Source organism: Haliaeetus albicilla, chromosome 10 (genome assembly GCF_947461875.1).
Source record: "Haliaeetus albicilla chromosome 10, bHalAlb1.1, whole genome shotgun sequence".
Taxonomy (NCBI): Eukaryota; Metazoa; Chordata; class Aves; order Accipitriformes; family Accipitridae; genus Haliaeetus; species Haliaeetus albicilla.
Window position 1 is genome coordinate 11011083 of NC_091492.1, and position 12749 is coordinate 11023831.

At 40.9% G+C, this 12749-nt stretch overlaps 1 protein-coding gene across 3 annotated transcripts in view; it reads left to right on the plus strand.

Annotated features, from left to right (window-relative positions):
• GARRE1 (granule associated Rac and RHOG effector 1) overlaps positions 1 to 12749 on the plus strand; it is a 62459-nt gene that overhangs the window by 202 nt on the left and 49508 nt on the right. The window contains exon 1 of one of the 3 annotated variants that reach the window (XM_069793457.1): positions 5807 to 5828. The exons of the other annotated variants lie outside the window; for them this stretch is intronic. The gene's annotated coding sequence lies outside the window, so the exon portion shown is untranslated. Of the gene's footprint in view, positions 1 to 5806; positions 5829 to 12749 lie in introns of those variants that run through there. 3 annotated transcript variants of the gene reach the window in all.

Sequence of the window (12749 nt, forward strand, 5' to 3'; positions counted from 1 at the left end):
CCGCGGGCGGCCGGCACCGGCCACGCAGCCCGCCCGGCGGGGCCCTGGCGGTACGAGGCACCGGGCTGGCATGGACGGCGTTACCGCCGCTCCTCCCTCCCCGGGCGCCGGGGAGGAGGGGAGGGGTGGGGGGAACGGACGGGGCGCGCAGGAGGGCGGCCAGCGCCCTGCGGCCGCTCGGGGGAGCCCCCTGGGCCGCGGCGGGGGGCGCCGGCAGGGGCCGGGGCTGGGGAGGAGCCCCGGCCGGGGGGAGGGCGGCGGCGGCGGTGCCCCGGGGCGCGGCCCAGGGGTTGTCGCCGCGCTCCCGCGGCGGGGCCGGGCTGGCCGTGTGGCGGCGGGGGCAGCCTCGGCGGGGGCGCGGGCGCGCAGCCCGGGGCGGTGGCGAGGCTGCGGCCGCCTGCCCCCCAGCCGCCGCCACCCCCCTTCCCGCCGCCGTGACCAGTGTGCGGGCAGCCCGGGGAGCGCGGCGGGGGCCGGGACTGCGCCTGCGGGAATTCCTGCGCACCTTCCTGCTAAATAGTGACCCGCGGCCGCCCGGGGCGCCAGCCTGCCCGGCCCGGCGGCGAGACCCCGCCGCGGGGGCCTCGCCTCAGGGCGGCGCGGCGCTGCCCCGGCCCGGCCCGGCCCGGCCCGGCCCGGCCGGGCGCCGCCAGCTCCCGGCGCTGAGGCGGCCCCGCTGGCCGTGGGGGGCCTCCCGGGCGGTGCCGGTGGGACCTGCCCCTCGGGAGGGTTGTAACGTCGGCCTCCCGAGAGCACAGCTCGTCGCGGTGCCCGCGCTGGGTTTTCTTCGCGCCCCCCCCCGCCCTGCGGGCAGGAGTGTCTCCGTCTTGGCGGCCGCTGCAGTGGGCTGTGCTTGTACGGATTTTTCACCTGATGCTATAACTGAAAGTGCTGTTCGTTGTTATCCAGCCGTAGGTTTAGTATGTGGTATGCATATGGCAGCTGCGAGCAGAAGATAACTCATTTTGGGCTGTACCTTAAAACTTTACTAATACTCCTTTGCTTCTCCCTGCTTGAGGGGTTTTATCATTTGAATGGAGAGGAAATGGTGCAGGTATATATTTGTCAGGTGCGTGTTGGCTTAGAAATTTGAAAGAAGTTGAAAGATCTTGTTCGTTTGTTTTACGTGAGATTATAAACCTTGTTACAGGTGTAAATCAGCCATTATTTTTGTCGTTATGGGTTTTATAAAGGAACAGATGTCTGGGCGTCTTGAAGAGTGGTGTACACCAGTTGTGTGTAGCCACAATAAACTGCTTGGCTTTTCAGAGTTGGTCAGCCTGTGGCTCGAGAGGCACGCGCAGCTGGCAAAAGGCTGAGGCTTGGTTCCCAAAATGGCACTGCACCTTGTAACCGCTGGTGTGGCTGTTGGGTAATCTCAAATCTAGAGGTTGGGGAATCGGTTGCTGTGGATTTTAAGGCTATTGTTCCTTCACGTTTGTGTGTTCTCAGCCCGGTGCTGTCTTGCAAAGGGGCAGTGGTGCTCTTGAGGAACTGTTGTTTTCTGTGGGTGACTGAAGCTCCTGCGGTATGCTCCCCTCACCTCTCTGAGGTACGTGGTACCTGTCGTGTAGCTCCCAGCCACACGAAGGTTTTGGTATGCAGCTCATGGGATCAGGCGTGTTGGCCGATCCGATCCTGGTATGTACACAGGTGCTATTTGTGTATCATGAGTATCAGCGTGATTTTGCACTTGGCTGGAGCCTTCTACTAGGCAACATTTCTACAGAAGATAAGCTGGACCCTTCTTCTGTAAAGAATTGCTATTGTTCCAAGTTCAAGACTTGCACAAGGTTTTATTTTCTTCCTTTTTCTGTTCTGTACTTTCCCTCCTAGAAGGAAGGACTTTCTAAGCATTTAATCTATGGTTGTGAAGAAGGTGTGTTTCAGGTCAACATACGTGATTCTGGTGCTTGGTGGAACCTTTGGGGTGTGAGGAACTGGGCTGGAAGCAGTACAGAGCCACTGCTTCCCATGCATCTTGTGGTACTGCTTCCTAGGTCAGCGTAAGGCATAAATCCTTCTGCTGGTGTTTCTCATTCTGAATCAGGAGTTACTCAGGGGTGTTAGGAATCTAGAAATAATGCATACAAGGAATCTATTTCTAGTTGAAAGTCTCTGCTGAGACTCTGAAATTTGATTAACAAGTAAATAATCCTTCGTACAAAGTAATATGAAAATACCTGCTACAAATGTTCAAGAGAAGTCTAGGTTTCTTCCACGTCTTAGGCATCAACTTGTATTTGATCAATTGAATCTTATTTTTCTGTGTTGTTTTTTTTCTCCTGCTGTCTCCAACCTGAGAGCTTTTTTCCCCCACTTCTTCCCACTATTTATTACTTTTCAACACCTCTTTTTCCGCAGCATACAAATGATGGCCAGTTTTCCTTTGCAACAAAGCAACTGGTTTTGCTGTCCTATAAGTAAGCTTCCCGTTATACCCTGAATTGACTGTAGTTTTAAGTGCTGCCACTTGCCTCTTGTTACTCAAAACAGGATTGTGTCGAAAGAAATTGTGCTGCTGCTTTTGTTTATATAGTAGTACTGTAATAGGAAAAGACTTGTTCTTCATACAATGAATGCTGGTACACCAGAAATCCTGCTAATGATAGTGATTAATGGGTGCTGCTCAAAATAGCTATCACTGCTGATATGACTAATTGTGCCATATGAAAAGAGCTCCTTTATTCCCAGTAATCTCAAGGTGTTTCTACAGTTTTAGAGGAATGCCTGATCTGTGCAGACAGATAAATGCACAGTGAAACGTGGAACTTGCAGTGAAGTATGGCAATTCTTTAAGAGCTTGCCGCTGCATTGCGAAACCACTTGGGGCTGAAAATGAAGAATATCTTCTTGTGGTTACTGTAGGTAGATAGAATATTATTACTGGAATTGGATGTTAGCCAGAGCAACACCCTACGTGTTGCAAACAATGCCAGGGTATTGTTACTAGCTATAGAAGGGGTTTTATATCATACATGAAAGATGACATTTCCAGCAGCATGGGTAACCTCATCACAAAACATTGTGCTGGGGCTGGCTCAGAGGGGAACTGGCTCTGCTAGGCTTGACAAAACCTACCTTATAATCGCACCGGTCCTCCTGGAGCTTGGTGATGTGTCTGGATTAGTGTTTCTTAACCTTTGTTGGCCTTTGGGTAACAACAATTTATTAGTTACATGCCACAGGCAATCTTGTGCTCTCCAGGCAGTATCGTATTCTGGGTTCTTTTTAGATTTTGTACGTATTGTAGCTGAAAGCAATGCTGGAAGCTTATATGGGGACTGCAGATCTAAACCATAGAAGGTGCTGTTTCTTAATATCTGTAAAATCTGAAGTTCTGCCTGGTAGGATGAAAAAAGATTTTGAAAGTTAAGTAGAATTTGTTAAAGATGGGTTCCAAACTCAGTAGTAGTTGTGTTTTGTTGTGCCTCTGGCTTTGTGTTGGTTTCTTCTCTTCTGCTGTTTGTGTACCTCAAGATAATTGAGGGGTTTAGGTGTTCATCCCTTCTGCCCCCGAAGAAACTGTTAAGGTGTGTGTGCAGACTATGAGGGATTAATTTCACAAATACTGCTTTGCAGGTTAATTGCTGATTTGGTCTGATATGATCCCAGTCTTCTAGTGTTCTGTGAATAAACCATTTTGGTCCAGTCCTTGAATTTTGCCAAAACAGTAATTGAAAAAAAGAAAAAAATAATAATTTTTTTCTATGAAACTTCAAAAATGACATTGGTGTTAATGAGGTGTGTTTCACTTTGGTCTAATGTGACAAGACAGATTCTTTTGAGAGCTGTGGTCTTGAAATATCAATCTTGTCTTACTCTGCTGTAATTAATGAAGATTAGTGTGTTGATTACTTAAGTTTGGGGGGATTGGTCTGTGTGGTTCTATTAAGGTCATGAACTTTGCATGACGCAAACTGACTTCCAGGGACCCGTGTTGAAGCAGCCTTGGAGTACAAGAGAAAGGAGGGGGGTGTCTGGGAAACAGCAGAATAGAGGGTCTATAAATGCTGGTTAAGCTGTGAAGAATGAAAGAAAAGGGCTGAAAAGGGGAATGTGAAGTACTCCAGGTGTGGCTGGGGGAATTCTGAGATGTCTGTGAGTGAGGATCAGTATGGGTGTATCTGAGGTGGGAATAACTGAGGCTCTGTGAGGCTTTCAGGCATATTCAAGAGCCCTTATAGCAAGTCAGACATTTTTTGAGCCGTGGTATTGCATACCATCAGCGGTACATTGGCCTCAGTCTAACGATAACATACGGCAGTTTATTGGGGCAAGCACCTATTACAACTTTTTATTAAAACAATTTAAGTTTGAAGTGGGATATTCTAGGGCCTTGCTTTGAAGAAATATTTTCAGGAAGGAAATAAATACGCTCCCTTCTAAGGAAAGCCGTCGTAGGAGACCATGGTAGCACTAGTAGACAGAATTTTTGCTCTATTAGCTAAAAAGCAAAACAAAAACTTTAAAAAGTTTTTGCTGTAAAGTAGCTGTCTGTGTTTTATTTTAAAATAAATTTTTACCATGTGTATTTTCACTCTTAGGGTCACATAAGATAAAAATAATTCCTGAAGAAACATCTTTACAATACCTCCTAAATTGTGACCAATTCCTGCTTATGTTTTTAGTAAAATTGTCTCCTTGAAATGACTGATGCATATTTTCTGTTTTAGGCTAGCTAGATTTTCATTGTCTTGCAACATAGCTGTATTCCTTCTTTGTGGTCTTTTGTTTCTTGCTTTTCTAACAGTTCTCTGCTTTTTCAAGTGGTTAGGTTTTTTTGGTCAATGTGACTCTTTTTGTTTTATCTAGTCATGTTTCAGTGGGGTACTTGTCAGATGCTAATGTTTTCTAGTAGGTGTTTCTATACAGTAGCATTGCAAAAACCAGATCATTTGGAAAATTTCAACAGGAAGATCCCCTACCACCTTGTCAGCTACCCCTTCTCAGGTTTGAATATTCTATCTGTGTTGTTTCCTGACACTACATGTGTGTTGGTTAGGGAGTTACAAGGGAACTTGTCAACTGGTTGTTTAATAACAGTATTTTAGGTGTGATTCTTGTTTAGCTGTGCACTCAAAGTTGACATTTAAATGGTACTGTCCAATTACAGAAAATTCCTCACAGGCTCTGTGCAGTATACTCTGCAATCTGGGAATGGAACAAAGCTCCTCAACTTAAACAGTTTCTGGATATAAGGGAAAGCTTGTTTCCCTTGGTAGAAATAATAATATTTAATTTTGATTCTTTAGTGCTTTATTCTAACACACCGTATTTTGGGAACTTTGAAGCAGTGTATGGAATGTTTTGTAGAGGAGAGGGTAGGAGAAGAGTAGGAAGAAAGGACTGTGATGGACCTTTTTCTTCACTTCTCCACAGACATCCATAGTGTGATTCATTTGTGTGAGAGTTATCTAGCAGTGAAATACATCTTTAATCCTGTCAGTAACTGAATGTTTTTCGTTTCCCAAGTAGATTACCTCACTGTGAGAACTTGGTATGTTTGTGAGTTTCTGGATGGTATTGGGAATTCCTCTGGATTTACTGGGGTAAAATTAGATCCTTTGAAGCATGTCCATATGGTCTGTCTGATACCAGGATATTCAGAGCAATGTTCCTAGGTATTTTTTTTGTTTATGAAAGTTGAACTTCCTGCTCTTCTGTACAGATTACAGAACTTGACTGATTGTGCCTTAGAAGAACAGTTTGAGTCCAAGTACAAGAGCTTCCCCAGAGAAAGATAAAGCACCTGAATGTCTACAGCTCACATTCCAGAAAATTCTGGACATCTTTTAAGTGTTGCTTCCTAAGAGTCTGAGTACAAGGTAATGTTTTTAAAAGTTCCTTAAAAATACTTGAAGCTGGCAGTCTCACCCTGAAGAAGCTAGAGATTCTTTTTATCTGGCCCAGCATACAACAGAAATGCTGAAAACCAGTGAAAGCTGTAGTGACTAGAAAGGACAGACACAGAAAAACTCTTCTTGTTGTTGAAAGACTTTTCTTGTGTCTACATCCTCACAGCTTGAGTAGAAGACTGAGTATCACAGGGGAAAGATCACTTCGGGTAAATGTAATTCTATGCCAGACTCCAAAAAATTTGGGGAGCATAATCTCTTTCTGTTGGGTATTTAAAAATTTTTCTCGGAATGCTATTTGCAAGTCTTGCACCGGATGGTATTATGTAGAGGGAGGAAGGGGCTACCTAAAAATTTCATTCTTCCAGAACTCTTATGTTGTTCTGCATGCATCTTGCAGGGTAGCTTCAACGTAGAAAGAGTTTGTTACCTCCAAATGCTCAGAAGAAACCACATTTGTCAAATGAAGGTAAAAATGACTGCAGGTTTCCATAATTTGCTAAGGGCATCAGTGTTTAGTAAAAGATGGAAAGATCCTGAAGATAGGAGATTTTTTTTTTTGGCAGGAGGGAAGAATAGCAATATTGCCTGCTGTTGAGAGGTCTGCCATTCTTTGTCCAAGTAGGAGTTGAAGGCTGGGTAGTGTAGAATAATATTAACTAAAACTATGCAAATATGTTAGAGGATCCAACTTCATCAGTGCATGTTTCATAGCTCCAGAATAAACTTTATTTAGCCTCTTACCAAAGACGTAGTTAGATATTTGTGGTTTTTTGGCTGAGCAGTACAGCTTGCAAATATTTAAATAAGGTAATAAGATATACCTTTTTCTTATATGAGATGAGCATTTACAAGCAGATGATGTAATCAAGAACTTTAATATGGTGCTGAAAAAAAGGTCTATTGCTAAATATGCATGTATCACTTTGAAAAGGTAAAACCTTTTATTAAATAAAAAGCAAAAGAGAATGAAAAAATATGTGAGATTTGGTAGTGATTGGAATTTCGTTTTACTGAGTTTGCTTCAGGGTAATGCAAATGAAATCATCAAGACTGCCAGGTTGCCACTGTTGTCGGCAGGAAAGCAGAGGTTTGAGTGGATACTTGTACGTTCTTCACCTACAGAGAACAAACTGGGTGTACTTTACTAACTCATAGTGGAGTACAAATACACTGTCTTTCTACCAGTGTTATGATACAAGCAAGGTTAAGGTTTTGGTGGTATTATAATTTGCACTCCTGTTTCAGTTATCTTTGAAGAGAAGTTGCTGATGTTTATGTACAGAAGAGCAGGGAAGGTTAACTAAAAAGAAAGTTTCCTAAATTAATGCAAGTGGAATTTTAATTTTGTGGCATATTTTTCTTAAGAGACTTCCATGCTGATGAAAACTGTATGGGGTGCTGGAAGGAAATGCCAATTATTAGAAAAAAACCCTGGAAAAAAAGAGCATGTCTACTGTTATTGGGAATATGCTTTGTTCTGTATTAAAACATTGGAAGAGTCCTTACTCAAAGAGCTTCCAGTCTTTCTGGCTGTCTTGTGTTGCTTTCAGGAAGAGAATGAAAACATTTTCTCTCAAGCAATCCTATTAGATCTCATAATAAACTTCTTTGTCTAAACATTGCAATAATTTCCAGGGCAACAGATTGTGATGTCAAATTCAGCACTTTGATCTCATTTCAAGTACAAAGAGAAGTGAGTATTGTAAAGTTTTTTAGACAAGTTATTACAAAGTAACTTTGGCAATTAGCAAACTTTTGTATAAAATTTGACCATGAATTCAACATAGGTTTGTTCACAAGTTCTTCTTAGCAAAGGTATTCTACAGATCCAAGTTATCAACCCTAATTTAGATGGTATCTTTCATATAATATTTGGTCTTAAAACTGACATAGTAATTTGAGTCATGGGACAGCATATGGTCTAGTTTGGCAGTCTTTGGTCAAGTGCACTTATTGCTTTATCTGTGTGGAAAAGTGGTACATCTGACGTGCGCTATTTTGAAATTAATCTGTTGCTTGGTTTTGTGGTTAGAAAAGATCCTGGTCTGGTTAAGTGAAATCTATTGCTCTGCAGATGTTGCTGGACATGAAATCTGTTCAAAACCACTAATGATACATTTTTTGTTTTTATATAGGAATGCTACATTTTTGTGGTGATAGATTGGTATGATAGAGTAAATCTGCAGTTGACACACAAGATTTAGGGAAAAGTTTTTTGGGAAAAATGCATTTTCTTCCTTTGAAGACAGCAGGAAAAGAGTTTTTCTTTTTTCGGTTTTAGTTTCTGGAACAGTTGGGTTTTAGGAGGCTTGATTAGGATTGTCTGATACAGTCAGACAAATTAATAACAGACCATGATTTGCCTCTTAATGATGTTTCCCCTGAGCATGTGTTAAAAAATTCTAGCTCTTCTCTCACTCTGCCTTCTCCTTCTGTATCATGGTGACCGTGAGGGCTGCAGAGGTCCCTTTCGAATCATAGATGCTGTCTTTCAAGCATCAGGAGGTGTTTTTATCACTGAATCCCTAACGCTGTTTAAGTTGTTGCGGGTCAGGTGTCAGAGAGTTACTACTCCAAAACCTTTCATGGTGTCTGATTCTGGATGCTTTTCTGAAGAGTATGCTTTAATCAGACATGTTGTTGGACTGAATACTGGGTGTGTGAATTGCTGTGGCTTGCAGATATCCGAGTTCATGGTTGAATAGCTCTTCTGGATTTAAAGGTACAATATATTAAGTTTAATTTGTTCTTAAAAAGCTGCACAGAGTTTGTTGCTTATGCAATACATTGAGGTGTTTTTTTTCTGACAATTTAGTGTGTTTTTTAAACTAAACTTCTCAAGTCAGTTCCTGAGGAAATATCTATAGATTAGCATGTTGCTGTTGGTCTCTTCAGAATCGTCTGTCCTTGCTCTGTTATTCATTGTTCTGTGTTTTAATGTGTAATTCTCCATCCCTTGCACTTTGGGGGACTATTGATGGAAAATGTCTGTCTAGACTCTGCCTTCTCTTGTGTTTCAACACCTTTTGCTATGTGTTTGTTCCACTTGAAAGGCCTTCGTGGCCCTCAACTTTGTGCATTGTGATAGATGGAGAAGACGACTGCTAATATGACTGATAAAATTTGACTTGACATTAAGCAGTGGTTTGTTTGTTCTTTTTCCTGAGACATTCACATTTTTATGGGCTTTTTCAGCTTCGCGGTGCAGTCAGTGGATGCTTTTCTCTGATACAATATGTTGTTCCTGATCTTTTAAGTTGCATCCTGAAACAGGAGAAAATTATGTATTTCAGTCAGTGACTTTCTGCTAAAAAGTTGTATTTGTATTTTGTTCTGAAATTATTTTAGCACAGATGAGGCAGTTTCTTTTCAAAAATTCTTGTGGTTTCAGGGAAATAATATATTGTGTCTTCCTTGCATATGCTATTTGATATATTCTATTCTGGAGCATGAGTTGCTCATCTCTGCTGTGTTGGTGGTTTTTCACTGCACATTAAATCATATATCAAGAAAAACAAGGGTAAGTATAGTTTATGAATTTTTCTACACTACATAATTATGCTCCATTTCCTTTTAACTTAAGGTTTTGTAAGTGATACAGTCCTCATAATTACAAGCGTAGATAGGAAGGTATGCTGTATTTTGATCCAGTTTTTCAGTATGTTGAGGAATAAATTATAATATGAATGCAGGGCATCTTGCATGCTATGTCTATGCTAAATATTTTTCTCTACTATGAATCCTAATGTGAGCAAAGTTAAACTGGTGTAATTTGGAACAGTAGACTTGGAGCAAATATTATGCAACTAGGTATGCGTGAATATTGATTATAGTGCTTGGTAGCATGTGAAAAACCTGATCGCGCCTCAAAGCACTGTTGACTTGGTGGACTTCTTATCCCTTACTTAGCTGTGTCTAAAGGTTTGTGTTGTGAGGGGTTTCTTCTTTTACATCACACCATTGACTTAAGACCTATAGTTCATTGGCTTTCACTTACCTTACACTATCACAGGCAGATAGCATTTTGGCCAAAAGATGGTGTTGTGAGGGACAGTACTCCAGCTGAAATAGTCCAAACCTGGTCATGTCAGAAGATCCACTTAATATATTCTGAAAAAAAGCAGGGAATAGTAATTGCAACTGTAGAATATCTGTGAGAAGGAAGCATTTGACAAGATGACTTACATATACCAGTATGTGTCCTCAAATGCAAGATACCCTTGTCTTAGAACCGTTGTGTATTCCAGCACTGATAAGACCTTCTGTATCTTTTAGGTAAGAACCAACATTTTAAGAAGTAATACTTTGAAATTCATGCTTTGTAGTTGATGTGAAGGGAAGAATTATTTTTTGTTTTCTCTGGTGAAATTATTTTTTTCTAAAACTGCTACTTAGTTTCTTCCATATGGCAGGTATTGCCTCAGCTTGGACTGGTGGTAAGCTGTAGGTTGTGTGGCAGGTACTTGTGGCTTACTCGCGCTTACACTGGACTGCATCTCCTGCTTGCTTCTTTTCTTGTTTGTTTTCTTTTCTCTGTTCAAAGGTTTTGGTTTCTTGTTAAATACCTTCATACTGAAGACTATGGTAAGAAAGATAGCAAAGCAACTTCACATAGGCATAAACTCAATGAGTAATCATTGAGATTACTCAATGTAATATTTTAGAATTAACAAATAATTAGGTAAAAACCTTTCTGTTCATTTACAAGTAACAAGCTTAAATCTGACACAAAAGGAGATAAGATACTCAGATTTTTACAGCATTGGCATATAGTAAAAACTTAGATGCCACAAGATTTTTTTCACTGACCTTTTTTCTTGAGTGGTTATCTTCTAGGAACTTACTACTATAGATTGCTTAACATAACATTGAAGTTGTTTTCATTAGTAGTGATTTAAGTACTACTTCTGACCAATAAAAATCCACTGTCCTGTCCAAAATACGGAGAAATGTCAGTGTGAATGGAGTCTATGTGTTTCAACTTCAGAGGCAAAGAAATGCCAGCATAATCACCTTAAACATGTGAAGAGCAGTTCATGGAAGAATTTGCTATTCCAGGCAGAGAATAATACGTTAGCTGTAAGAGGAGATAAGACTCCATTTTACAAGTGGCTATACTGTTTAAAATTATTTGCTGATATGCATACAGCAACTCAAAAAGCAGCAGAATGCCTTACTAATAGCATTTGGGAGCCCTAAAATATAGTTTAAATCTCAATTTTGAATATCATTATATTGATACACTGTAAAGAAAACTGTCAATTTCTTGCCAAGCCCACAATCATCTAATTTTCTTATGCTGCTGAATTCAGTCACTCTCCTTTTCTTTTCTCACTGTGATTATTTTCTTCCCCTACTTTTACTGCTTTTTTCCCGCTTTTCACTTTAATTCATATTTAAAACTCTCCTGTTTGTATGTATTACACAGCGAGGATTGGAATGTTAGCTGAAAGATGGGAAGAGGAATCTGCCATGCTGGAAATGTGAAAGATTTCCTGTTGTTCTAAACTCAGTTTGGTGTAAGTGTTAGTGTCTCTGCAGCTGAAGCACTGTTTAAACTCTCCTGCTGCACAGCAATACATGAGTAGTAGTTGAGGATAAAAATCCCTTGGTATAGCAAATAATACTCTGATTGTGGTTAGTCCTAGTTCTGACTGTAGCACACATTGTTCCTAACAAAATGATAAATGTAAAAAGTGGTCTGGTCTGCTCCAGCTGCATAGTGTTACTGGACACTTTGAAGGAAGGTAATTATTTCTAGAATGGAAATTTTAATAAAATGACTCACTGAAATTAAAATCCCTGAATAAAGGAGAACATAGATCATGTAATAGGCATATAACAAGTATTGTTAGGTGTATGCAGGAAATAGATATTTTATGTTGTGGATAAAACCAAATATATAAATACCTTGATGTGTAGTAAGGATGTGTCTATAATACTGTGTGTTTTAAGCTTGCTGGAGTGAATCTAAAAGTAGGAAAAAGAAATTGAAAATAGGACCAATGTTCTTGAACTGAAAGTAAGAAAGTAAGATATATTTTTAGTGTTCAAAAATGGCAGGTGACTACAGACTTGGTATTATAATAGCTTTTTTGAAAAGAAGATGCAAAAAATAAATGTAGCATGCCTGTGTTTATTCATTGTACTATTCCCTGAGAGATTTCTACAGATACGTATCGTAGGCTTATGCAGAATATAGAAGTTGTAATTGCCTAACAGAATAAGTCTAGAAATAGAGCAAGATCCTTACAGAGCCTTGGAAGGAAGGAGTATTTCCTACTGTAGCAGTAGGAAAACAGTTTTGTGGTTTTATTTTTCTATGTAATGCTTTGGAGAACAGGAATGGATGGAAATCCTTCCTGCAAAAGCATGTTAGCTGTTTTGTTTGATTGTGCAGTAGTGATTTGCACTTTTTGCTGCCATCAGTAATTCAGGAGCAGGGCACACACAAGTTCAGGTTTTTGTCAGAGCTTGCCTAATGGGGAAAAAACGTGGAAGAAGATGTATTATCTGTAAATGGAGAATATAGTAAAGAACTGTAGTGGAAGTTTGAGCCTTAGATCCTAGGGTCTAGCAGCAGGGTTCTCTCCAAACAGTTAATTGTTCTGTGGGTGTCTATTACTATGTCGTTTATCTTAAAGCAGATGTAAGGTGAACTTTTTGCCTAAGTAATAAATGTGCTTACCTTCTCCTGAGACATGTGTGGATGGAGTTGTTTCCATAATATTGATTATGGAGTAGTAGTGGGCATTGAGTTTTGTCCAAAATCAGTCTGGCTGAGCCATAGCCACTGTGTGACGGTTCCACTGGGGTTGGAAGAACTCGAAAGCGGTGAATATGTAGGAATGTCTTAGATGAGATCAGTGTTCAAACAGAAGATCCCTG